This window comes from Lissotriton helveticus, chromosome 9 (assembly GCF_964261635.1).
Source record: "Lissotriton helveticus chromosome 9, aLisHel1.1, whole genome shotgun sequence".
Lineage (NCBI taxonomy): Eukaryota > Metazoa > Chordata > Amphibia > Caudata > Salamandridae > Lissotriton > Lissotriton helveticus.
Window position 1 is genome coordinate 931,029,682 of NC_136070.1, and position 13,354 is coordinate 931,043,035.

The following is a 13,354-nucleotide window of genomic DNA, read 5'->3' on the forward strand; positions in this document are numbered from 1 at the left end:
GGAATCGCGTCTAACTAAGATTGAAGCCAGATTAGTGTCAATTGAAAAAGTTACGATCCTAATAGCAGACACCGCCAAAAAAGATAGTATTGTTGCCAAAGGCGGGGGGCCTAGGAATAAGAAGCCTGTATCCACACCACTAGCAAAGGAGGTGGTGAAGGAGGTGGCTCCGGCCTCCAAGCCCTCACAATCTCAACAGCCCACGCCACATATAGTGTCATCCCAGTTGTCCGACTGTGTCACATCTTCATGTCCCTCTGAAAGGCCAGCTGTAGTTGCACAGGGAGACCAGGGCATTAATATAAAATTCAGGGTAGTAAATTTACCGCCGGAGGCGAGTCCATACACAGTTATCTTAGCGGGGGTTCCAGAGTTAAAACCATCCTCAAAAGAACATGTTATGGCTCTCAAAAATAAGGTGGTCAGTTGGCTTTCCATCAATAGGACCCTCCCCCAGGGAATAACGAGTGATGTCCTTATGGTGAGGAGAGTCCCATGGTTAGGCAACACACGAAAATCGATCAATGGGGATTGTGTCCTAATTAATTTCAGGGACCCCTCGACCGTTGCACATATCTGCAGATGGTCCTACCCTGACTTTGGGACATCTATTCAGTCCCTACCTCTATCTTTCTTCTACTCACCAGCGACCCATGTGAGAGATGAGGAGCGATGGGAGACTATGCATAGGAGGCAGGGAAGCTGAGGTGACAGAGGGAGAGGAGCCACATTTTGTCCTGTTTCCCACTATCCGGTCCACAACCCAACCTTTAATAGGTATAGTACTTTGGATTTAGTCGACTGACAGAGTGGGACCATGAGGGGGGAGGCAGCAGAGCGACCCAGGGGCATTAAGGAAAGGGGAGCCACTACCTCTAAATTTTGCTCTAATATTTCCCGTGGGTCAGCTCATAGCGAGGTGCAACATTCCACCAGTGAGGTTCACACAGATATAGCCGGGACCATCCCCAGTTTGAGTGAAACTATACACGAACAAGGGGAAAGTCTCTCTAGTAACACGCCTGTAACGAACCCCTCAGACATGGTCACTCCTCCCCTTCTGACCCCGAACCCCAGACCGCCCATCCTAAACATACTATCTTGGAATGTGGCTGGCCTGGGGAATAAAATTAATTCTCCGGAGTGGAGCTCATTTATTGAGGGTAGGGACATATGCATGTTCCAAGAAACCTGGGCGAGAGAGGAAGTCTCCCGCACAGGTTTTGCATCATTCAGTCCCCGCAAAGTGGGGGGGGTAGGGGCGCCCTTCAGGCGGCCTTGTGATCTGGGTGGCGGCTGATCTGGGATGCACGGTTGCCGTGCTTTCACTAGGCACAGAGGACATTCTTGGTCTCTTGCTAGAGTGGCCGAATTCGAGTAGACTTGTGGTGTTAAATGTCTATTCTAGGCCGGTTGGCATCACACAGGAGTCACGTACCATCGATGACCTCTCGGTCGCCCTTAGTGATATTTCCCAGGGCACTCCCTTCTTGATTGGAGGGGATCTAAACTGCCACTTTGAACCCCTCCTGGGCTTAGTGGATGGACTTTCCCAAGAGGAGGATGCACTATGGTCCGTACCTCCAACGGCAGCACCTGCTCCCAGAGCCTGGACTCCGTTGGTCTTCCAAATCACTGGTCTGACTCTCAAACACGGTGTGCGGGCCTGTAACAGACGCACCAATTCTGACATCCCTCCCAAATGTACTTACAATAGAATAGGCAGGGAGTCGAGATTAGACTATATTCTAGTTCCAATTTCGTTGTGGTCCCATATCAAAGACTTCCGGGTGATACCTAGGGAGGATAGTGACCACAACGCATTGGAACTGGAATATGCCCATCCAGGCATTGATGATAGAGGGCAGGCGATGGACGTCCCTGGAAATGGGTTAGCACTGACGAATAACAGACGGAGAATTAGGTGGGAGAAGCTTGCCTCCAATCCAGAGAAGGTATCAGGGCTTTATGCCCGGGTTATTCCCACACTTGAAAAGGTTTGTACACTAATGGAGCAACCTAGCATATCGGGTATCAACGAGCAGCTGTGGCTGATGCACGAGGACATGGTTAAGTCTGTGGCTGATGTCTTCTTTTCGACAGGGAAGAGTGGTGGTGGTCACCATACCCGCTCCGCTTGGTATAATGCTGCATGCCATAAGGCTAAATCTGACCTGCTGACCTCGATCAAGGAAGGCAGAGACAGATCCGTGATCAGGGACAGGAGAAGGGCTTATAAGTCCCTGATTTCACATGCTAAAAGTGAATGGGAGCAGGAGAAATGGGAAAATCTCACAATTTCATTATCTTGTAGGGACTCACGTAAATTCTGGCGCATTGTAAATACGGGGTCTGAGGAGCTAGCCTCGGCAATCGAACCCAACATTTCGCCTAAGGTTTGGCAAGATCACTTTCAGTCTCTCTACGGGGTTGACGATGGTGCCCTTACCAAACCCTCACTGATCATTAGCACGGAACTAGAGGGGGACCTCTTTACCGAAAAGGAGGTGCGAATAGCCATCGCAGGGCTGATACCTGGCAAAGTGCCTGGTTTGGATGGCTTACCGGGTGACCTATTCAAACAGGAGCCCGACGTATGGGCACCATACTTAATGACGGTATTTAACGCTGTTTTAAGGGGTATGGATATACCGGGTACTTGGCTGGGCGCAGAGATTGTCCCTATTTACAAGAAGGGGTCACCTCTGCTCCCAGCCAACTACCGGCCTATCAGCCTTATTGATGTAACTCAGAAAATCTTTGGTAGGCTGATACTTGATCGCCTCCAAAACTGGATAGAGGAACTTGCCATTCTAAGTCCCTACCAGGCCGGGTTCAGAAGAGGGGTTTCTACAACGGACCAGATCTTTCGTTTGAACCTTTTGTTCTGGAAGACTGTGACAATCGAGGGCGGCAGCTTGTACACGGTTTTCGTGGACTTGCGAGCAGCCTTCGATTTAGTGCCGAGAGATAGACTGTGGATTGTTCTGGCGGAGTTAGGGATCCCAGCGGATATTTTGCCAATTTTGATGAGACTACATCAGGGGAATTTCGCCCGGGTTAGGTGTGGCAGAAGTGGGGCACTCTCGGGTAGCTTCCCCGTTGGCAGGGGGGTAAGACAGGGCTGTGTGCTAGCTCTGACCCTGTTCTGCCTCTTTGTCAACGGGGTGATCGACCACTTGAATAGGTTGGCTGATATCGACGCTCCCAAGCTTAATGGCAGCAGGGTGCCCGCTATCATGTTTGCGGACGACACCCTGCTGCTATCTAAGTCTCCCATGGGTATACAACGGGTTTTGGACGGGTTTTCGACCTTTAGTGTGGAGCGAGGGTTGGAGATCAATGCCATGAAAACAAAATTTATGATCTTCAACCCTCCCTCCTCAACTCGCCCAAACCCTACCATAGGGCCGTTGAGATTAGAGAGGGTTCTCACCTTTGAATACCTGGGGCTAACCATCAACCAGAATATGACTTGGGACTCACACTGCACCAAGGCCATCGTGAAACTGGTCCAGCTATCGGGTGGCATGTGTAGGATGGCAAGTAGGTCGACTTTTAAGCCATTTGGTCCCCTTATTCACATCTATAAAATGCAGGCAAGAGGGGCCGTTACCTATGGCGGAGAACTGTGGGGCCATGCAATCGCCAAGAAACTACCGATTAGCGAGAACAACTTCATAAGGCAGCTGGCAGCCCTACCACCTGGCACTCCCCTCCTCCCGCTGAGATTAGATTTGGGTCTTAGACCCATTACTGAAGAACTGGGACTGAAACCTTTAACTTTTTGGCGCAGAATTTGGAGCTCCCCTGAACTATCGAGCTACAGGGTTGAGCTCATGGAGATCCTACGCCTACCAAATGCTACCTTGATACCTTGGCTGAGATATATCAGGCAAACATGTGAGTCACTGGGAAGGCCGGAACTATGGCTTGACCCGGGTAATGCTTGTGGCAGGACCCCACGCAAACTTCTCTCGAGAGAATTCTACGATCAAAAGTTGCTTGTCTCGATCGAGAGTACACACGAGGGGTCTTTAACTAATTTGTTCACCATGTCCAAGGACTCATACCTCCTAGAGCCTGTTTTTGATGGAATTAGTCCCGTCCTGACAAGGAAATTATTCATGCAGTGGCGTTACGGCACGCTCCCCCTTGGGGCCTTTACGGATCGTTGGGGCAAGTCCCAGCCCTCCACACAGTGCACAGCTTGCCGACATCCTTATGAAAATGATCTGCACATTTTATTTTTTTGCAAAGCTTATCAAAGACCCAGGAAATACTGGCTTGTTCCCCTCTTAAAAAACCTCGGCTTCAGGCTCTACCTCCCAGCCTACAGAATATTAAAGACAGATCTATCCCCTTCTATTGTGTTTGGAGTGGCGAAATTTTTAACAGCTATGTGGTACACTCGTAACCGTTGTATTAAGCTAAATAATGACAAAAGCATTGTTTGATGATTTTTAAAAAAAAATTTAATGCACTGCAATTGTTCCTTTTTGCCTTTGTAATGTTTTAATCTCTGTTTACCTGTACCGTTTTCACTTATTCCCCAAATTTTTCTTAACTCGACACCTTTTAATCATGCAAAATTGTTGTAATCTTTTATGATCTATATTGATCGAAATAAAGACTCTATGAATGAATAATTGTTTGACCGTGAATGTGTTGGTATGCAGACACAGAGAACGGTCCCCTGGTTGGGAGGGACAGTGGCTCTCACAATAGAGCACTGGTGAACAGGGGAGGATACCTGAGGGCTGCTGTGTTGCTCATCACAAAGACTCAAATCAGGGGGTAAGCAAGGCAGGTTAGATGCCACAGGACTGGTGAGTCCTGGGACATCTGTCGCTGCCGTCTCCTGTTTTTCAGTGACCTGGCAGCATCAATGACTGCTGAAAATTTCTGAAATTATAGAATGAAACCCTGAACAATTTCTTCAAGATGTTATGTGAAGGCTAGGTAATGGTGTCAGATGATCATTGATCCTCTATTATGCAGAAAGGAAATATACAAACTATAAGGCACAAGGGTGAAAATGACTATGAAAAATCTGTGGCAGCCTTGGAAACACTTTAACCCTCAATTTGACCTGGACTAGCTGCAGTTCATCCTACGGCAAGCACAGTAGAAGGAGAGTCTATAACTAAACAACTTTCATGCATGACTGAGAGAGCTGGCCAGCACGTGCACAGATGATGATCAGAATACGGGGGTATGCATGCAAATTACTCAGAGGTGTAAGTGTTCAGTTTGTGACCGACACATAAACGTAGAAGCCATGCCGACACTGAGCCTCTACCATGAACTGTCTGATGAAAATAGAATCATATAGACCCTATTACTCTGAAGTAAAAGAGTGGAAAGGATTGGCAACAGACCATGAGAGTGTGGTGAAATTCAGTATTTAATGAAAGAGTTTGGAAAGTTGTTTTCAGGACTGGCAAAATCATTGCTTCACCAGTCAATCTGGTGAAAATGCTTTGCCACCTGGGAGCAGGTCACAAATGTATTTATATGAAGAATTTTGAACAAAGCCGTGAAAAGAGAAAGACACTTAATACCAACCATTGATGATCTGATGATGGACTTTAATGGGGTAAGATGGTAGTTGAAACAGACCTCATTGGATAAACCTTAATTGGTTCAACAGAGTTTATATATTACCATGTTTTAGATGCATCTAGACTCCAGAAGATACAAACATTTGAATTTCAGAATATTCTTGGCTACCGAAGTTTATCAAAACGTTGTTCGAGACGAACTGGCTGGTCTGCATGACATGATATAATGTACAGATTATATACAGCTCACTAAAGGGGGGTCTTCTCAAGGGGTGAGAGCGGAACGAAGGATGGTACAGGACAGCAAAATGGCAAATACACCACCAGAAAGTGTGACTGACCGGTTTCTGCAGCCTTTTGGGAATAGAACCATTTTTTGAAATTTGAAAATAAAGTGATCAGGTCCCTGTGGACTAAAAGAGTAAAACTGTGAGGAATATACACCAATCACATTTGAGAGGGGGCACCCAAGGGCATAGACAGGAAGTAAACTCAGCTAGCAAAAGAGCCAATGACTAGCGAATCGGGGACATTGTTTCCATGTAGTAACTGATCATAAGCCACTGATCCCGCTGTTTCCAGGCACTGTGCCACCCCAATACCAGGAATTGATAAATGGGCATTACAACTGCAAGTGTATAACATTGAGTTGCAATATTGGGCAAAGTTGAGTCACCTGACTGTCTACTCGTGGCACCAGGATGCCATTAAAACAAAGTCCCAGTTGATGGAAAAGGTATGTTTTCCTGACCTTGATGCAAAGAATCAAACAAGCATTTGCAATGCAGTAGGTTGCGCATTTGCTAGAGTGTGAGCTTTTGTCATTGTACATGACAATGCCTTTTATTTATATGGTTTGAAAACCTGCAAGCAGTGCGTAAACACATACGTTGTACTTATTGTCGTTGCATATGAGAAGCAAGGCTGGCAGTAACTTCGCCTCTTTTCCTACCAGCCATGCGTCTCGTAAGCAAGGACTATAAGAACAAAGTGCATGTTTACTCACTGCTTTCAAGTTTTTAAAACACATACATAAAAGGCATTGCCATTTACAGTGCCAATAGCTCAAACTCTCGCAAATGCAAGACCTATTGCATTGCAAATGCTTGTTCTCTGTTCTCACTTTCGCTTTAAAAACTTAATTGTAACCAAATAGCAGACACTGTGAATAAGGCTCTGAGTGGGGGCTGGTTCTGCTATGACAATTTGTAGCACCAAATAATCAGACTACACAAATGTGTAGTTTGTGCTTTATGGATCTGTATCGATATCAGTGGCCCCGGACTAGCATGCACCACTCCTATCGTGGCAGGGAACATCAGCTAAGCGAGCAGCACAACGCAAATTATGACCGGACAGGTAGTGCTTTTGAGCTTTACTCTCTTGTTCTTCCAATGCCATTCATGTATACATATTTAATGTAAATAGCTCGCTGCTGACTCTCTCTCTTGTGTAGGTGTTGTCCCTATATTTTGCATGCTATTATGCATTCTCCACATGCTTACATCTGTACCCATGTAAACATATGCCCCTCTCTTTCTGAAGATTTTATAATATACCTCTGTTGTAAAGTGCTCTGCCACTTTATCAGTTTCTATCAGTGCCCCTTGCTTTACAACTTAGATCCCTCATATGGGGAAACATCCTTTACAACGCAACTTTTACCACGCAGTGCCTTTACGACGCAACTTTTACAACGCAAACCATTACAACGCATTGCGCTGGGGGGGCGCTCTAGGATAGGGAATACGTTTAATTTACTGTCCAACACCTTCCCTAGTGTCCACGGGGACTGGAGTTGGAATAGTAAATTAAACTATTCACTATCCAGCGCCCCAAAGCACTATGCGTTGTAACGGTATTCGTTGTAAATACCGCTTTGTAAAGGCATGCGATGTAAAAGTATGCGTTGTAACGTCATACATCCCTCATATGTCACCTTTCAAGCTCTCTCCCATATCTAAGACCACTTCCGGTTCTCCTCTTCTTCAGGAAGCTGCAAGCTCTCCTGTAAACAGTGACCCTGATGACGTTGCATATTAAAGAGGTCACAATCCAGGATGTCTACTGTCTCTAGGCCTCAATGTTCATCCCTCACAGTGCCCTGAAGTCACCCACCTGCACTACATGACCAGTATCGTGTCACCTTGCCACTCCAACATCTGTCATACTAAAGAAAAATATTTTTCCTGGTGGTGGAGGCAATGGTGGACATTTATGTCACTGACACGACTGTTGAAGTACTACCAAAGTCTCTAGGAATCTCAAAGGGACTAGGAAGAGAAGAAGCCATCTGCCCTACGCCTGCAGCCTCCCTTGATCTTGTGAAGAATCAGTGAATTTACCCTCCAGAGAATGAGTGAAAGTTGTTCGAAGTTCATCACTGCAGAACCTTTTGTCAGAAATAACAACATCATGTGCAGCACTTTGGGAACATTTGTTGGAAATGCTAGCACTGGAAAGTTTGACTTGCTATTGTGGCAGTTTTGTTTTATCACTGGCTTTCTGGAATCCATGCACTGTTACCAAGCATGGGCATCCTGGCTGTGTTTGTTTCCTTCTTTCTAGGAACAGGGGGCCTCATTTATGAAAAGTGGCAATTAACACCAGTTGCATTCCTGTTGAGAGTGACAGAGGGCAGCAGTGAAGCCCTGGTTGATAATAACCATTATCTAAGCTGTTCTATTTTCGAAGTGCCTGGCCTGCACTTAGCCCTTTACAAAAGACAATCACAAGGCAGTTGCTTTCCACAGTGTAGTGTTTTTTTTTTTTTATATAAACGACAGCCGTGGCCCGTGGCTATTGGTTTGCGTGAAAGAATGTTATTTATCACGTTTATATAAAGTGGAATACGGAAATCTACATCCTCGTACTGCTATCCTATCAGACACCAACCATTAGGTCATTTATGTCTTCCTTCTACAGCATTTTAAAAATATATTAGAACAGGCAGCATACTAAAACCGTGGCTCTTTAAACTTTGGTAACACTTTTCCATGCGCTGCATTCAGTGTTAACATTTTGGGCCATATGTATCAAGATACCCATTTGCGATTCTCAAATAGCGATTTTTAAGAAATCGCTATTTGAGAATCGCAAATGGGTATGTATGTACAAAATCGCATTTTTTTAGCGATTTCTTAAAATTGCTTAATTGCGATTAGCAAATTGCGAATCGCAATTAAGGAATACTTTCCCATTCATTTCTATGGGCCAGGAGGCCCATAGGAATGAATGGGAAATTATTCTCAATTTGCGATTCGCAATTTGCTAATCGCAAATTGAGAATAATTTCAAGGGTGCAGGGGTGTCCAAAGGACACCTTGTTGCACCCCTGAAATATACATGGGTGCACATGTGGCGCACATACATGCCCCAAGGGCATGTATGTGCGTCACATGGCACTTTGAAAAATGCAAAAATGTGCATTTTTCAAGGAATTCGCAACTTACCAGCAACTAGAAGTTGGTGGTAATTTGCGATTCCTTAAGGACATTTTGCTAATTTTTTTTGCTTCATACATTGCATTTAAGGAATCGCAAAATTTGCGATTTCTTAAATGCAATTGCAAAATAAGGAATCGCAAATTTTGCGATTCCTTATTTTTCACCAGATTTTGCTTAATACATACCATGTAGCAAATTCGCATTCGCAAAGGCCGAATTTCGGCCTTTGCGAATGCGAATTTGCTTGATACATATGGCCCTTTCTGAATTAATTTGCTGTATATGTGCCTACTTGGGGGAGTGCGAAGCAGCCTCGCCTTTTATTATGCATTCTTGTTTCCGCAGAAGGTTAAAAAAAAAAATTTTTTCGTTCTTCCGAAGTGGGTAAACAGGTTATTTTGCATTGGGAATGTACTGCGGATAGCACGCTGAAGTTCAATAGGTGTTTGCAAAAATAATGTCCACGAAACTGAGATACATTTTTGAGAGGAAGAAAATTACGCCCCCGCCTTTACAGTGAATCTAAGCGTTTAACAACAGACCTCCCATGACACCCCAAGCAACACAGATGAGCGCAGATGGACAGCAGGGGAACAGATCCTAACAGATGATGATTTATGGTGTTTTCCTCTGCAAGCAGCAGTCCAATATTTGCCAAAGCACAGAAGTGAATAGGGACAACAGGGAACCACAAGCATTTGCAATGCAATCGGTCTCACATTTACTAAACTCTTGAAAATGCGAGACCTATTGCATTGCAAATGGTTGTTTGCTAACGCGCACCATGCCGTGCTTTAACTTTAAGGCAAACAAAGTGGTACAAAAAGGGGGTGGTGATGGACGGAGCATCTGAACCAATCAAACACTCACACCCAGTCAAAAGATCTGGGTTTAATCCTTCACCGTTCTTTAGCCCACTCTGCCACCCCAGTTCAGACATGGCTATATGCAAATCAGTTTGACCCTGTGCCTCATGGGAACAGTCCAGCCCGAACTGCCAAGCCATGCCTTCCCTGGACCGGATTCAAGCTTCCTAGGACCGGTTTCTGGCATTACAGCCGTCTTCAGCCAGGCTTGCTTGAATCCAGTGGCTGAAGACGGCTGGAATGCCAGAAACCGGTCCTCGGAAGCTTCTTTCCGGTCCAGGGAAGGCATGGCTTGGCAGTTCGGGCTGGACTGTTCCCATGAGGCACAGGGTCAGACTGATTTGCATATAGCCATGTCTGAACTGGGGTGGCAGAGTGGGCTACAGAACGGTGATGGATCAAACCCAGATCTTTTGACTGGGTGTGAGTGTTTGATTGGTTCTGATGCTCCGTCCATCACCACCCCCTTTTGTACCGCATCCAGTGGCAAAGTGAGCAAGGGACTCACGTCTGAGCATATCCTGCCAACTTATGGGCTAAAGAACGGTGATGGATTAAACCCAGTTCTGTTGACTGGGTGTGAGTGTTTGATTGGTTCAGATGCTCCGTCCATCACCACCCCTTATTGTACCACTTAACTTTAATGACGGCTGTGCCCCTTTCCTTAAATGCATCTCATCTAAATATTAACGTGGAAGTGTGGCATGGGGCGCTTTTACAAAGAAAAGTAAAAAAATAGAAAACTGTGCCATGCCACGCTATGGAAAAAATAAATGAAGCCTTACAAGAGAGCTTGTCCTGCTCGCTTTGTAGGCAGGCGAAAAGCATTTAGCAAAATCGTGCTCTGAGGCTGTAATTAAAGCCTACCGAGCAACAACACACGTAACGGGGATGTCGCCATGGGAGGTTACAAATGAAGACAAGGCGTTACTAAGAAGGGACTACCAAGCCTATTAATGAATCAGAAGCTAACATTTACCAAGGACAATGACAAAAGCCAATGAAAAATATGGGAGGAGAGTGGGCGGAGCTTCACGTCCTTACTCCGAATACAGCATGCCTTGCAGAGCAGCGCATGAACTGCCCAGCTCAACCTAAAAACTGATCAACAGCTGAAGCTCCAACATCAATAATAATGGTAAAATCATAGACTGAACTATTGTGCTGATGCAGAAAAACCTGTGTATAAGTCCCATGGCTCTCTGGAGAAGCATCAAAAGATTGGGGCGGGTGGGTTGGAAGGTTTATACAGCTGGGTTTACTTTGTGTACATAACATACGCCCTGCCAACCTATGCTCTGTATACGTTAGAAAAGATGTGCATGATATCTGTGCAGCAGGATTTATTCCTATCTTTACGAAAGGTGTTGTGTTTGGCTTTAAATTTTAATAAAAAGTGTTATTAAAAAACAATAATGGTGAAAGGATGTTATATACCATAGATCAAGCACTGAATTGATTTTTGAAAAATTCCAGAGGATCAATATCTGTGATACAATGATAATGAATACTTGCTGTCCCACGGTGGAGAGAATAATGTCAAGAATATAACATACTCATTGATTGCAAAATAATGTGAAAACAGAAAATGATCTACACTTTTAAGGCGCTGAAGTCTATAAGTACTTGAGCAATATGAATATTTGATATAGCAAAATCACTCCCCATGTGCCCTAGGCCAAGGGGAAGCAGAGAAATTGCAGCACACAGATACAAGAACTGTACACATTGGTCTGAAGCTGCAAAATAATTTGAAATAGTCCTTTTATCATTCTCATCACTTACTCGGCATCTTATAAACCTTAAGCGAAAGCGCAAGTTGTGAGCAAAGGATAAAGTAGATCAGAGAAGATGGTTGACCACAAACTTAACTGACATTTTACATTGTTAATACCTATTTCCATATTTGGTTTATTTTACAGTTTTTGACATGTGTTTAATGTAGGTGGAAAGATTAGCTCTGTTTAACACTGGACATTCATGTACGACGTCAAGCATCAGACGTTGACACGCACACACTCCACCCCCAGGGCGGGTCTTGGGAAGGTGGAGAAATGAATGGGGAGTTTTGTTGTGCTGGGCGCTAGTCAACACCAATGATTCGGCTTGACCCTCTGGTAAATTGAACACAGGCACAGAGAAGGTGTTCTCACTGACGCAAGTAGGTCTTGCAACAGAAAACCTCATTAACCCCTTCCACACTGATGACGAGCTGGGCTCGTCATGGCGTAGCCTCCTCGCACGCTGATGACGAGCCCAGCTTGTCACGTAAAGTGCGCTTTAAAAAATCTCAGCGTACGAGCGGAATTCCGCCCGCACGCATGCGGTTAAGCGGGTGCCATTGCTCAGTACTGTCTGCTGCTCAGCTGCGCTGCTACTTGACAAACACAACAAGACGATGGACGGAGTGCTGACACTTTCAACAACTCACCGCCGGTCAAGAGATCTGGGTTTAATCCATCATTATTTTGCTCACTATGCTACCCCATAGCTCGCTGTGCCACTGGATTCAAGCTAGCCTGGCTGATGAGGGATGTTAACCCGAAACCTGTCCCAGGATGCTTGTTTCTGGTCCAAGGAGTACTCAGCTTGGCAGTTCGGGCTGGACTGTTCCCATGAGGACCAGGAACAAGACTGATTTGTATATGGCTGGGTCCAAACTGGGGTGGGGTAGCGAGCAAAAGAACAATGGGTTTAACCCAGATCTCTTGACTGGGGTGAATGTTTGATTCATTCAGCATTCCATCAATCATTTGTTGCCACAGAGCTGCTACTTGAAGCATAGAGTAACACAGCCTGTGCCTGAAATCTAGAAATGCTGGGGCATATTTAGAGGGAGTTGGCACAGGGCAGCACTGCGAAGCACCTTGCTGTTCTGCCCTCCTTCAAAGTGAACGGGTGGGAAAGCACAGTATACATGGCATATGGTGCATTCCTGACCTTTCCTCCTGTGCTGACACCGTTTAGGCAGCCTAGCGCCAATGCAGGCACCCTTACACCATGCAAGGGTGTCTGTATTGCATGCAGGATTGTTTTTTGTGCAGGAAGGGGCACCTTCTTACAAAAAAGCAATCCTTGGGGGCTTTTTCCTCTTTCTGTGTGTGCTGCACACACAGAAAGAGGAAAAAAACAAGGAGAATTAAACATATTTCTCCTTGTTGCTCCTCCTCTGGGGAGGCGTAAGGTTTCGACGTCTCTCCAGGTTTACAAGGTCTTATAAATCTGGAAATGCGTGAAAATCCAGGAGTGCTGCAAGGGAACATCCACCACAATGCCCATAGAGCACCTCCCTTGCGCAAAGTAAGGGAGTGATTTGTGCGGCCTTGCCTTACTCCATTTCTGTGAGGCCATTCAAAGCCATGCAAAGTGGCTTTACGTGGCCTCATAAATATGACTTGGTGGTTTGCGCCACTGTTGCATCACAAAAAGTGATGCAACTACGGCACAAGGGGCTCGTAAATATGCCCCGAATTTTGGA

General features: G+C 45.4%; 1 protein-coding gene across 1 annotated transcript in view; it reads right to left on the reverse strand.

The window, feature by feature from the left end:
- GRM2 (glutamate metabotropic receptor 2) overlaps positions 1-13,354 on the reverse strand; it is a 238,903-nt gene that overhangs the window by 32,087 nt on the left and 193,462 nt on the right. The window lies entirely within an intron of this gene.